Raw genomic sequence first — 13,362 nt, 5'->3', positions numbered from 1 at the left:
TTTTTATCTGTGCGAATAAGATGCACATTTGTGCGAATAAGAAGCTGGTGCAGCAGAGACGCCCAGGACCTGGCGCTCTGTAAGGGGCTGCTGGGTGTCACTGACGTCACAGTAGGACATATCTGTAAAGTACGTGGCTAGGACTTAGGGGCAACCAAGTACCAGTGACCACCTACTGTTGCTACAGATGAAGATCACTGAAAGCCTGGTTCTAGAGTTTGGTGTATTTAACCAAAACTGCACTTTGCAGACTTTGGGGGTCATTCCGAGTTTATCGCTAGCTGCCGTTGTTCGCAGCGCAGCGATCAGTCAAAAAATTGGCACTTCTGCGCATGCGTATGGTGCGCACTGCGCACGCGTGAAGTACTTTCACAAAAGCCGATGCAGTTTCACACAAGGTCTAGCGACGCTTTTCAGTCGCACTGCTGATCGATGAGTGATTGACAGGAATGGGGCGTTTCTGGGAGGGAACTGACCGTTTTCCGGGAGTGTGCTGAAATACGCAGGCGTGTCAGATACAAACGCAGGCGTGCCTGGGGAAACGGGGGAGTGGCTGGGCGAACGCAGGGCGTGTTTGTGACGTCAAAACAGGAACTAAATAGACTGAAGTGATCGCAAGGTAGGAGTAGGTCTGCAGCTACTCTGAAACTGCTTGAAAAAATTTCTGCACTGTTCTGCGATCCTTTTGTTCGCACTTCTGCTAAGCTAAGATACACTCCTAGAGGGTGGCGGCTTAGCGTTTGCACTGCTGCTAAAAGCAGCTAGCGAGCGATCAACTCGGAATGAGGGCTATTGTACTTTCACCGTGATTGCTTTGTGAACTTCTCCATAGGGATCTAAGCAGAGAAAAGGCACTTTGTCACTGAACAAGGTCAAGCTAGATCTGAAGCATGCACAATACTGCTCATAATAAGTTATAACCAGTGAAAACCTCCGGAAAATAAAAAAATAAAACAATCGCCGCTCCAACCAACCAAAAACAAAAACAGAATGGGAAACAATTCTAAACGCAGGCTTGTAAACAATATGGCAACCCGTGAGAAGTATACTGGCGATTTCTAACATTTTACCATACATATCCATCCTTGTTTCTTCTCTCTTATTTAGTACGACGGAAGAATATTAGCAAGCGATGACAGTAACAATACTCCTCACCTGGGTCTGCAAGGCGTACTAGCCAAGGTCACAAGAAATGCCAGCTCAAGTTTTCATATAACAAGGGTAGGACTGAGATAAGATTCTGGAAACTGCAAAGTGAACATGAGAAAAATGTAACTAAACTGGCTCCCAGAGGCCACGGGCTTACGTTATTATTTTTTACAAGAGTCGGCATTTAATTGGAATGTGACTAATTTTAAATAGAGATGCATTTGACCCCACAATCTTTCTACATCATCATGACATGGACTTGATACCTTACTCTGTGCTCTTTACTGTTTAACACACTCATATCCTGAAATACCCGGCGGTGCTGTGAACATTGGGACAATATGATCACTGGCTAACTGGTAATACGTGGAGGATGCATTCAACATCCCAATGGTCGGGATCCTGGCAGTCAGGATACAGACGCCGCAAACCCGACACTGATGGGAATGTCAGCGCCGGTATCCCGACATTAACTGAAATGCCGGCACCGAGATCCCGACAGCTGGAATCCCAGACGAGGACTGCTGGGACACTGCACTGGTAAGCAGCAGGGTGTGGGTGGGGGATTAGGTTTAGGCTGCGGGGTGAGAATTAGGATTAGGCACCACTGGGGAGGATTAGGTTTAGGCTGCGGAGTGAGAATTAGGATTAGGCACCACTGGGGAGGATTAGTGTTAGGCTGCAGGATGGGGAAGTTAGGGTAAGGCACCACTGGGGAGGGTTAGTGTTGGGCTGCAGGATGGGGAAGTTAGGGTAAGGCACCACTGGGGAGGGATAGTGTTGGGCTGCAGGATGGGGAAGTTAGGGTAAGGCACCACTGGGGAGGGTTAGTGTTGGGCTGCAGGATGGGGAAGTTAGGGTTAGGCACCACTGGGGAGGGTTAGTGTTGGGCTGCAGGATGGGGAAGTTAGGGTTAGGCACCACTGGGGAGGGATAGTGTTGGGCTGCAGGATGGGGAAGTTAGGGTTAGGCACCACTGGGGAGGGATAGTGTTGGGCTGCAGGATGGGGAAGTTAGGGTTAGGCACCACTGGGGAGGGATAGTGTTGGGCTGCAGGATGGGGAAGTTAGGGTTAGGCACCACTGGGGAGGGATAGTGTTGGGCTGCAGGATGGGGAAGTTAGGGTTAGGCACCACTGGGGAGGGATAGTGTTGGGCTGCAGGATGGGGAAGTTAGGGTTAGGCACCACTGGGGAGGGATAGTGTTGGGCTGCAGGATGGGGAAGTTAGGGTTAGGCACCACTGGGGAGGGATAGTGTTGGGCTGCAGGATGGGGAAGTTAGGGTTAGGCACCACTGGGGAGGGTTAGTGTTGGGCTGCAGGATGGGGAAGTTAGGGTTAGGCACCACTGGGGAGGGTTAGTGTTAGGCTGCAGGATGGGGAAGTTAGGGTTAGGCACCACTGGGGAGGGATAGTGTTGGGCTGCAGGATGGGGAAGTTAGGGTTAGGCACCTCCGGGGAGGGTTAGTGTTAGGCTGCAGGATGGGGAAGTTAGGGTTAGGCACCACTGGGGAGGGATAGTGTTGGGCTGCAGGATGGGGAAGTTAGGGTTAGGCACCACTGGGGAGGGATAGTGTTGGGCTGCAGGATGGGGAAGTTAGGGTTAGGCACCACTGGGGAGGGATAGTGTTGGGCTGCAGGATGGGGAAGTTAGGGTTAGGCACCACTGGGGAGGGATAGTGTTGGGCTGCAGGATGGGGAAGTTAGGGTTAGGCACCACTGGGGAGGGATAGTGTTGGGCTGCAGGATGGGGAAGTTAGGGTTAGGCACCACTGGGGAGGGTTAGTGTTGGGCTGCAGGATGGGGAAGTTAGGGTTAGGCACCTCCGGGGAGGGTTAGTGTTAGGCTGCAGGATGGGGAAGTTAGGGTTAGGCACCACTGGGGAGGGATAGTGTTGGGCTGCAGGATGGGGAAGTTAGGGTTAGGCACCTCCGGGGAGGGTTAGTGTTAGGCTGCAGGATGGGGAAGTTAGGGTTAGGCACCACTGGGGAGGGTTAGTGTTAGGCTGCAGGATGGGGAAGTTAGGGTTAGGCACCACTGGGGAGGATTAGTGTTAGGCTTGTCAAAGTCAGAAAAATATCTCTATGCACACTGCCATATTTGCACCTCACACTGGTCCGCGCTGCGCATGCGTGCGCTTTCCCGTGATAGCGCATACCCGCTGATGCGTGCACCCGCTCGCATCGGTATGCGTATTTACGGTAAAGAGTATGTAGTCGTAGCGTGCGACCCAATCGTTACATATTTCCACAATTAACGTAGTTTATAGATCATGGTCCCTTTGATAGATTCTGAAAGTTTGGTTAATATAGAATGTCCCTGAACAGAGGAATCCCTCTTTGTATTGTAGGAAGGGTCTAACAGGAGTCATACAGTAGTGTTTGGTACCCATCGGAAGAGTATTTAAATAGCAATATTCCGGTGTTGGTTTGGAGCGTATTAATCGCTCGTGCGAATAGTTATGGACATAAGAAGTTTATGTCCATTACTATTATTTACTCTTACTCAGGTATGCGGCGGGAAACCTAGTTTCCCACCCACCTGAGCTGTTTGAAATCGTCACAGCCCACCTGTATGAATCACCCTATGACCTTTTGTTATAGTGCGAAGCCGAATTCCTGCGTCCAATGGACAATGAGGTTGTAGGGACCATTAGATTGCATTGTGTGAGTAGCATAAAAGACGGGCCTGTGGCATCCAGCTTTCACTTCTCATCAAACGGTTCTCATTGCTGATAATCGGGAAGCTGGATGTCCAGAGGCGCATGCGATCGTTTCCCCTTGTGCGTAAGTTTCTCTCCGTAATCATATTGTCTTACTGTGAGCCATTTCTCTCATCTCTACCTCTCTCTCTCTCTCTCTCTCTCTCTCTACTCTTTCTCTCGTATTTTCCCTTGATTAGATTGTATTGTATTGTATTTATAGTGTAGTTATTTGGTTAGGAAGTCTCTGTTATATTGTAGTGTATCATTTGTACTGTGATTCCTTTTTACAAGTATATTAGTTATAATACATTTAATAGGCTTTGGACCCTAAACAAGTATCTGTGTATTTTCTCATAGTGTTAAGTGTTCACAGAGCGTCGGTGACGCTCAAGCAGCTTTGTAGTTAATCAGGTTACACCAGGTTGCACTTACACACTGTCTCTACATAAAGGTATACTGTGTATCTAATAGTTAAAGGTATAGATATCAAGGTATAGCGTTGTGAGCGTCGGCGCCGCTGGTGATCTCCTCGTGGTCTCGAGCGTCCGCTACGCCATAGCGAATCATTACGTTTGTCTGTAGCCAATAGTGTGCCAGTCTGTGATCTCTGGGCCGTGAGCGAACACGACGCTTGAGCGTCTCGCCTACGGCTGAGCGATCGTTACGCAAGTAGCGTACCCTTACGGTACTTCTTACGTAGTCAGCGTACAGTGTTCTAAGACCTCATAAAGGGTTATTTATACGATAAAGGAATACAGCTTTATCAATTGGGGGCCGTCCAGTCCTTCACATATCTGCACTAGGTAGATCAGCAGACATTATCCCTCAGCAAAGGGCGGGAGGTTGTCTCGTAGTGCTGGCGGGATAAGCATCTGCTTCGCTTAGATAACGAGTGCTGAAGGAATCCGGGAACCGGAGGTAAGAACAAAACGCTAGTGTCTTTTAAAACTGTAATTTTTTTTTTCTTCTGTCTTGCGTACACACGCACGCATACATATATATCTGCATTTCTTTTTCATTTTCGTATATCACTATCCTGTTTGCCAGTTTTATAGTTGATAGAAAAGTGCTAAAAGAGACTTGCTGTTATTTCATAGTTTAAGAATAGAGGTAATAGTTAAAGTATAGACAAACACACAGGTTTGCCTGGGAGATAAGGCAAAGTCAGTGGGGTACGTGGTAGATGATCAAGGATCATCTACATTGATAAAAGTATAAATTGTGTTACGGTGGATCTTTGTTTTGCGTACACGTGTCCCTAACAAAAGACTTGTGTACGCAATCCAAAAGCAGACGCACGCAGCGTACATTACGCAACGGAGCGTCCGGTTACGCCCACGTAGCTCAAGTCACGATAAGTTGAAGTAACGCAAAGGCGATAAGTAACGCACAGCGGTAGATAACGCGACGCGGTAAATAACGCAAGTCTATTTTTGGTGTCCGAAATTTAATTAACAGATCCTGCTCCTAATTGGTAACACAGCTGGGCTAAAGAAAAATTTCTGCGCAGAAATAGAAATAGAAGCAAAAGTGTACATGTGGTGAGTGAGTGTGTTTTTATTATTACAAGTTTATATAACTTAAAGGTTGAACCACAAGAAAAGTCGAGTACTCGTGAGGTACACGCGTGTAAGTGACGTGCACGGTGGCTAGGGAGGCATCCTTGGTTAAACATAATATTTGAGCATTAGAGTATAGCGGACCAGTATAGAACAAGACCAGGAGGTCAGACCAGGAGGTCGTACAGAACAAGACCAGGAGGTCATAACAGACCAGGAGGTCATAAGGAGACAAAGAAGTCCGCTATAAAGGTAAGAGGCACAACCCCGGGGGTTGGTGCAGAACCCATATAGGCCATATAAGCTCTGGCTGAAGGAATTCGCAGCCGAAATTTTCGATTCCATTGATCTCTCAGTACATAACAAGTAGTGCTTATGTACTGAACGATTGTACCGCACGTCATTGTGTGCATTAGTAAACCTGACTAGTATCATTTTGCGTACAAAGGTCATAAACGCTAGTTGTACATTCTGACGTGATTTGTGTAATTTTTTATTTTTGGAAGGGAAGTTCGCTGGTCACTCAGGAACTATCTAACAACCCCACCTTTACTGGAAAGAGTAAGTGTCCTGCGGGTAACCCTCACATGTTCCAGTGAACAGAAGGTTTTTGGTAGGTGCTCTAGGTCGAGTACGCCAGCACCATATCGGTGTGACCAGGTCGTATTGGTCGACGTGAGCGAGTGAGTGGGGTACTCGGTAAACCGCCACCGCCGGCCTATTTTGAATAATTTGGTTTGCTGTAAGGGTTCGCTGAAGACCGTGATATAAAGATCAAAGGAGTAGTAAGCAACGCCTGCAGATTATGGGGGCCAGTTGTTCAGGTAGGGGGCGATCAACCTCGGTTCGGGTTGATTCAGAGAACCGACCAGTCGGGTCGGCAAGGTACATCATGTGTGAGAAATATGGAAGTCACACAGAGGTTTTATGTGATGAATGGGAGAGAATGACTGTACAAGACAGGGAGAAATTCCCAAGAATAGGTAGCTTCAGCCCAGAAGTGTTACAAAATATAAGGAGGAGGATATGTCTCATAAAATCGACAAAGAGACGAATTCAGCATCATGATTATTTACAGTTGTGGCAACAGGAAGGTGAGATACAGAGAGGTTTGGCTCTGGCGGCGGGATCTGGGGCAGTCAGGAAACTGATAGCCACAGCCCCACCTCCACCATACATTACAGGAGAGAAGTTGATTGCGGAGAAAAACGCACTGGGGTGTAAAACACAAACTCTTAGCAACCATATAAATGTTAATGATGTTAACCAAGTAACCCATGCAATTATTAACCCGTGCAAGATGTACCCTGTTTTGAACTTTCCTCAGGAGTGTGATCAAGAAGACGATTCGGCAACAACTTCAGCGCTCTCTCTAGCGGCCACCATATCAGAAACCACAGTAGGAACTGCTCCACTCACGAGATTAGTGAAGGCCCCTAGCGGAGGGATAGGTGAGGTCGTGTCAACGGGTAAGTACGGCACCATGCATTATGCTGAGACAATTGTACCACAACAAGCTGTAGAATCTACACAGAGTGAAGCTGTTAGAATAAATCCAGTTAAGGTGATAGTAGTTCCCAATGGGAAAACAGATGCATCAGGAGCCACACCCGTTAGGAACATTGCCATGTATTGCCCGTTTACTAGAATGGAATTGAGGACCATAGTGTCTGAATTCCCAGACCCCAGAAAAGATTTAGTTGCAAGCCAAAAATACATCAGGGATCTAGGAAACACTTTAGAGCCCAATAATAAGGATTGGCAGATAGTGCTAAGAGCTTGCTTACCTTCAAATGTCGACTCAGTTCAATTCTTAGCTGATTGTGGACTAGATAAAGATGTACCGCTTTCAGATGTGTACGACAAAGATAATGTAAAAAGGATAAATTTACAGTTAAAGGAGTATTTCCCAGCCGTTGTAAAATGGAACAGAATATTCTCCATTAAGCAAAAGGAGTCCGAAACGGCAGCAGAATATTTTCACCGGGCACTATTAGAAATGGCAAAATACACTGGTATAGAAGACATTAGGACCAACCCAAACCATCAAGAAGTAGCAGTATCGGTACTGATGGATGGTTTAAAGGAAACATTAAAGGCTAGGGTACAGACCACGCAACCATGTTGGCGAGGTCTGTCAGTGTCCACTTTGAGAGAGGCTGCTATTGATCACGACAGAAACATCACCAGGCACAGAGAATCGCAAAGTGATAAGTTAATGTCAGTAAGTATACAGGCGCTGACCACAAAACAGCCTGCGTATGTACCATCAAATCCTGTAAGTAAGTCAACTGTGATAACATGTTATTCCTGCAACAGACAGGGACACTATGCACGAGACTGTAGAGTAAGAAATGTACCAAAATCATACCAACCCCCTAGACAACGACACAACACAAGACATTGGGATCAGGATCCACAGAGGCGGAGTTATGAGCCACATACAGGGGAAACAAAAAGATACCCCCCGAACAGAGATTGGCATGCCTCTGGTAGTTCCCAGCTAACTCCCCCACAAGTAGTTGCTGCCAGCGGGATTCAGGGAGGTCAGCATACCCAATAGGGGTGTGGCCATACCTGTAATCTGCAGCCAGTAAAATTGATTGCAAGCCTTGGAAATGAACCCGAGATCGCAATCAATGTAGCTGGTAAAACTTTAAACTTTCTTGTAGACACAGGGGCGGCCAAGTCAGTGATAAATTCGACAGTGGGCATGAGAACCACTGGTAAGACAATTCCAGCCATGGGAGTAACAGGAGTAGTCCAGCATTACCCTGTTAGCAAACCAGCCGAGATTACAATAGGGCCTTTGCATACCAAGCATTCCTTTTTGCTGGCTGCATCGGCACCAACCAATCTCCTGGGAAGAGACTTACTATGTAAAATGGGGTGCGTCATTTATTGTACTTCTGAAGGTGTATTCTTGGACATACCTGAGAATCACGCTCAGGAAGTACGAGACATGTTAGACTCCCCATCAAAATTAATGTCACATTCCATTATGACAAATAGGAATCCGTCCCAAGTAGAAGAGATGACTTCCCAGATACCAGAGTCACTTTGGACAAAAGACGGACAAGACACTGGATTAATGGCAAACGTAGCTCCAGTAGTTGTACAAGTAAAAGATGGTAGGATAGCTCCAAAAATCCCACAGTATCCTCTGAAGCCAGAGGTGGAGTTAGGAGTTTTCCCAGTAATAGAGCGCTTGCTACAACAGGGCATTCTGGTAAGAACGTCCAGCACAGCCAATAGTCCCATCTTCCCTGTTAAAAAGAGTGGGGGGAGGGGTTACAGACTAGTGCAGGATCTAAGGGGGATTAACAAAATAGTTGAGAGTCAGTTCCCCGTAGTGCCAAATCCAGCTGTCATCCTAATGCAAATTCCTCCCACTGCCAAATTTTTCACTGTTATTGACCTCTGCTCCGCTTTCTTTTCGGTACCTCTGCACCCTGACAGCCAATATTTGTTTGCATTCACATACAGAGGAGTCCAATACACGTGGACTCGATTACCCCAAGGTTTCATAGATAGTCCAAGTATATTTTCTCAGGCTTTGCATGATTGTTTACAGTCTTTCCAACCGGAGAATGAATCAGTATTGATACAGTATGTGGATGATTTACTGCTGTGTTCAGATTCACTGGAAGCATCTCTGAAGGATACGAAACAGCTCCTGTTTCATCTTTCAGACACAGGTCACAAGGTTTCCAAAGACAAGTTGCAATTATGCCAAACTAAGGTAAAATATTTGGGACACTGTCTAACACAAGGACTGAGACACCTGACCGCTGATAGAATCCAAGCAATTAGAGACATGACCCTACCACAAACCCAGCAACAGATCAGAACGTTTTTAGGAATGTGTGGGTATTGCCGTAATTGGATCCCAGGGTTTTCCATATTGGCGCTACCTTTGCAGGAAATGGTCTCCTCAAACAAACCTGATAGGATTTTGCATACAGACGAATCCGAAACAGCATTTGAGAGACTCAAACAGTGCCTAACGCAGGCGCCAGCGCTAGGTATGCCAGACTATGGGAAACCCTTTGAACTATACGGAACAGAAAGTGCTGGTTGCGCAGCAGGTGTACTAACCCAAAAACACGGTGATGCCAGCAGGCCAGTTGCATACTACAGCGCTCAGCTAGACACGGTAGCGCGATCCCTCCCCACATGCTTGCGAAGCGTTGCTGCAATAGCATTGCTAGTAACAAAAAGCGAAGATGTCGTGCTAGGCCACAACCTCACAATCCATACACCACATGCAGTGTCAGCCTTATTGAATTCTGCCCAAACCAGACACGTCTCATCAGCGAGGTTTACAAGATGGGAATTGGCACTAATGGCCCCAGTAAACATCACCATAAGGAGATGCAGTGCATTAAATCCTGCAACATATCTCCCAGGTGTGCCTGGTCAGGCACAAAGGGTGGAAGGTGAGAGTGATGGGGAAGGAGGATTTAATACAAAGGAAGATACACATGATTGTATGGAATATTTGACCCAAAATTTTACCGCAAGGCCTGACATCAGTGACAATCCACTGGAAGATGCAGAACTCACGTTCTACACGGACGGTAGTTGTCACAGACAGTCAGACTCGGGAGACTTGTGTACTGGATACGCAGTCGTAGATGACCAAGACACCATAGAAGCGGAACCGCTAGGCCCACCTCACTCAGCCCAGGTTGCTGAACTGGTCGCCCTAACCAGAGCATGTGAATTGGCTAAGGGTAAGTCAGCCAATATCTACACCGATTCTAGATACGCATTCGGGGTAGTCCATGATTTCGGAGCCCTATGGCGCCTCAGAAATTTCATGACGGCAGCTGGTACACCGATAGCGCATGCAGCTCACATAAAAAGGCTTCTAACAGCGATACAGGAACCCGACAGAGTGGCTGTTATCAAATGTAAAGCACATACATATAGTCAAGACCCAGTATCACTTGGTAACAGCCGAGCAGACGAAGCTGCTAAGTTAGCAGCTGCTACCCCCATACCGACAGACACCACACAACTGATGGTATTCAATACCATCAACACACAAAAGTTGTGTGAGATGCAGAATTTGTGTTCCACACAGGAAAGAGCAGTCTGGAAGGCAAAGGGATATGGCCAGGAGTCCTCAGGGCTCTGGACGGATGGACATGGTAAACCAGTGGCCCCCAGAGCATATCTTCCATGTCTGGCTGAAGCAGCTCACGGGCTGACTCATCTAGGCAAGGAGGGAATGTGCAAATTGGTAAGAGCATACTGGTGCGCCCCAGGATTCTCCTCTCATGCGAGTAAAAGAGCAATGTCATGCCTTACCTGTCTGAGAAAGAATATTGGAAAGGCAATACCTACAGAACCATCCCATATCCCACCTGCCGGCGGCCCTTTTCAGGTAATACAAATTGACTTCATTCAATTACCCCCTTGTCGAAATTTGAAATATGTACTTGTTTGTATAGATGTTTTCTCGAATTGGGTCGAAGCATTTCCAGCGGCTACAAATACCGCTATGTTTACAGCTAAGAAAATTGTGCAGGAATTTGTATGTAGATATGGTATCCCTAGAATAATCGAAAGTGATAGGGGTACCCATTTTACAGGTGATGTCTTTCAAGGAATGTGTAAGTTGATGGGAATTGATAGCAAGCTGCACACTCCGTACCGTCCACAGGCGAGTGCGAAGGTCGAAAGAGTGAACAGCACTATTAAAAATAAATTGAGTAAAGTAATGGCAGAGACAAGATTGACGTGGCCAGAAGCTTTACCCATTGTTTTGTATAGCATCAGAACCACTCCCAGGTCCCCTCTTAATCTGTCCCCCTTTGAAATCTTGTTTGGTCGACAACCGCATGTCATGATTAACCCTCAGGATGATTTGAAATGTAACAATGAAGTAACTGTAAAGTACTTGATTAACATGAGTAAACAGTTGAGGAATCAAAATGATAATCTGAAGTTAGTGATTCCTGATCTACCTGATAGTAATTGTCATGACATTGAACCTGGGGATTATGTAATGATACGAAATTTTCTACGCTCAGGTTGTCTTATTGATAGATGGGAAGGACCATACCAGGTCTTATTGACTAGCACCACAGCATTGAAGGTTGCTGAGAGAGAGACTTGGGTCCATTCATCCCACTGCAAGAAGGTTGCTGATCCAGAGAAGTCCCGTGATAAGGAACAGACGGTAGAGGTTGTATCACTGGAGTGTCTGTTCCAGGAGGACTGAGGCGGCACCTGAGCCTTGAAGACCGAAAGCAGTTGTCGACTCCCCAATCCCTTTTATTGTTTTTCTCCACTTCCCATCCCCTCTCCCTTGAAATTTCTTTTTCCCCCTTCTCATTCTTCTCCATTTCCTCCTCAAAGATGGACTTGCCCCAAGAGACTGTGATCCGGATTTTCCTGTTAACCATGATGTTGACTAGAGCAGTCTGTTCCGGCGAGAGTACCATGGAGGTCAAGAGAGGTTCTGGAATGGGTTCCGATTATGATGATGGAGGCGTAGTTTTCCAAGATCAACCTAACCAACAAGCAAAGGCGAGTATCAGAAAGCGATCCGATAGCATTGATCATAGAAGAAATTGTGACGGATTGTTAGCTGAAGAAAACTGTATCTGCAGGCTTTGTAACAATGTCATTGAGGATGGGTGCATAAAGAAATGCCAATCCAGTTTTAATATCCATATGGACCGGCATCCATTGAGTGACTATCACTCCTTAGTGGGTAATGTGTTAAACAAAACAGATTGTTGGGTATGCTCTCAAGTACCTCAGGGTCATAGCAAATCAGGGCTAGTACCATTTCCTTTAACGATAGGGGAGGTACTTGAGTTAAATGGTGGGAGACCGGTGGACAGGAGGTTTAATATCTCCAGCCCTCCTAGTTTGAAGCTCCACCAATACCATGTGGATAGGTCCCTCTTATGTTTTAACATCTCCAATCCCCGACAGCCGGGAAATTGGGAAGTGTCATGGAGCAACCTGACCGTGACCTTCTCGCATAGAGCAGATAGAATGCCTACAGATACAGAGCTTGTACGCCACATAGCCAGTAGAGGAAAATCTTTCAGGTATAGATATACCTTAGGAAATAGGATTACTAGAGTTGGAGAAGTATCACCAGGATACTGTGCACATATCGTACAACCTGATACGTGTATTAAGCAGATGGAAGAATTAGGGTCAGGAGATTTCACCTGGAAGGTATGTAATATGGTAATGTCCTACTCCGTCCCATATGTTCTCCCCGATGATGCTTATTTCATATGCGGGAGAAAGGCGTACAAGTGGCTTGCCCCAAACTCTGAAGGATTGTGTTATATTGGAAAAGTATTGCCTGAAGTGATGACTGTAACACATGATAAAATGAAAGACATACACCGTGGTGCCCAAGCTCCTTATACTCACACTCATTACGAGCACCGAGTTAAAAGACAACTGTCAGAAAGGTTAGAGCATCCGGCCTCTGATCTGATCCATGAATCCACCGGGATTCAGGTTCTGGTGGCGTTAGATTTCACTCGCACCGCTCGAGGAGTGATGAATTATAGATACATCTCTGCGCTTGCAAATTTGTTAGATAATATCACTGAAATGTATGATGACACGTTTAGATACACTGGAAGAGAACTCCAAGCTTATAAAACAGAACTGGTACAGCATAGAATGGTTCTTAATTACCTCACAGCAGTGACAGGCGGATATTGTGTTACATTGGCAACACAGTACGGCGTGAAGTGTTGCACGTACATCACGAATAGCACCGAGGATCCGGTAGAGGTCATAGACCAAAAGATGGATGATATTCTCCAATTAAAGTGGGAATTTCGCCGAAAACACAATCTCACTCTTGCTGCTGTAGGTAATGAGCTGACTGGTTGGGTGTCATGGTTGAACCCGCGAAATTGGTTCTCCGGTTTAGGAGACTGGGCTCAAGGAGTCATAATGG

At 46.4% G+C, this 13,362-nt stretch overlaps 1 protein-coding gene across 4 annotated transcripts in view; it reads right to left on the bottom strand.

Moving 5' to 3' along the window:
* The window catches only part of PLCL2 (phospholipase C like 2), a 472,193-nt gene that overhangs the window by 354,446 nt on the left and 104,385 nt on the right, over positions 1-13,362 (bottom strand). The gene's annotated exons all lie outside the window — the stretch shown is intronic.

This window comes from Pseudophryne corroboree, chromosome 5 (assembly GCF_028390025.1).
Source record: "Pseudophryne corroboree isolate aPseCor3 chromosome 5, aPseCor3.hap2, whole genome shotgun sequence".
Classification (NCBI taxonomy): Eukaryota; Metazoa; Chordata; class Amphibia; order Anura; family Myobatrachidae; genus Pseudophryne; species Pseudophryne corroboree.
The sequence above is the reverse complement of the archived record's forward strand: the minus strand, read 5'-3'. Positions and strand labels throughout refer to the sequence as shown.